Below are 1,617 nucleotides of genomic sequence, written 5' to 3' on the forward strand. Positions count from 1 at the left end.
GCGCGCCCTTTTATACAGGCGCGCCGAGGTCTGAACCCCCGCCCAGCCTCACCGCGCGTCGACCGCACAACTAAATCTTCCGCAGGCAGCACTGACGCTCGCGCGCACTGTATGACGCAGACAGCGCCTAATCGACGTTAATCGGATCCCGAGGATTACCGAAATACCTTAGGATAGAGAAAAACAAGTCTGGGGCCTATCTGCTTGGGTCATATGAGAATATTAACGACTGCCTAAAATAGCAGCTGCTGATGTTTACTGGCTCACTGACTCAGCAAAATGGCTGACTTGGTCCAGAGACTGCATGTGGAATTTACACCCGTCACATTGCGAATACCAGTACATCTGTACCCAAAATGATTTACACGAAAAGTTGACACTCTAAGTAGTTTATAAAGGCCCGAGATATCTATTGCAGGTTTCCGACAAATGACAGAACTCACACGAACAGGTATACGCCGTATTATCAAAACCTTTTATCTACCGAAATACTAAACTTCTTTATTAAATAATACTTATAGCAAATCAGGAACAGTGCTAAAGTAGGACCAATATGCCCGCATCTCGTGGTCGTGCGGTAGCGTTCTCGCTTCCCACGCCCGGGTTCCCGGGTTCGATTCCCGGCGGGGTCAGGGATTTTCTCTGCCTCGTGATGGCTGGGTGTTGTGTGCTGTCCTTAGGTTAGTTAGGTTTAAGTAGTTCTAAGTTCTAGGGGACTGATGACCATAGCTGTTAAGTCCCATAGTGCTCAGAGCCATTTGAACCATTTTTTAGGACCAATATGAGTGATATATTTCCCACAGTAAACTGCGATTTTCCCATTAATGAAAGCCAGATCTTTTGATGCAATTTATCTTTTCTCTACCTTTCAAGTGACGTTCATTTGACGGCGGAAGTTAAACTCTGGCTGTTTTGCTCTTCGTATTTAACATATTTGCGCCTTTTTTACTCTCCCTACAACCTTGAATTTAGAAGCCTAAAACCATAATAATATCCATTAACACATTTCTAAAAGAAAAAGCTTCTCTGCAAACCTCAATGATATCACTACTCATCAGTCTCTTTTGCAGAGCACTCGCATGCCATAGATAGTCTTGTTGTTGTTGTTGTTGCCGTTGTGTCGTCAGTCCAAAGACTGTGTTGATGAAGCTCTCCATGCTACTCTGTGCTATGCAAACACCTGCACCTCCTCCAAATAACTACTCAACCTACATGCATTTGAATCTGCTTACTTTGTTCATCCTTTGGTCTCCCGCCACAGTTTTTTCCAACCACACTTTCCTCTAATGGTTCAAATGGCACTGAGCACTATGGGACTCAACATCTTAGGTCATAAGTCCCCTAGAACTTAGAACTACTTAAACGTAACTAACCTAAGGACATCACACACACCCATGCCCGAGGCAGGATTCGAACCTGCGACCGTAGCAGTCCCGCGGTTCCGGGAACCGCTAGACCACCGCGGCCGGCTTTCCTCTAATATTAAACCGATGATTCCCTGATGTCTTAGAATGTTTACTGTCAAACAGTGTCTTCTTCCAGTCAAGTTTTACGTTGTAAAAGCTTCCACTCTCTTTCCTGTCTGAACTGCTTATCGTCCAGGTTTCACTTCCGTAC

This window comes from Schistocerca americana, chromosome 2 (genome assembly GCF_021461395.2).
Source record: "Schistocerca americana isolate TAMUIC-IGC-003095 chromosome 2, iqSchAmer2.1, whole genome shotgun sequence".
Classification (NCBI taxonomy): domain Eukaryota; kingdom Metazoa; phylum Arthropoda; class Insecta; order Orthoptera; family Acrididae; genus Schistocerca; species Schistocerca americana.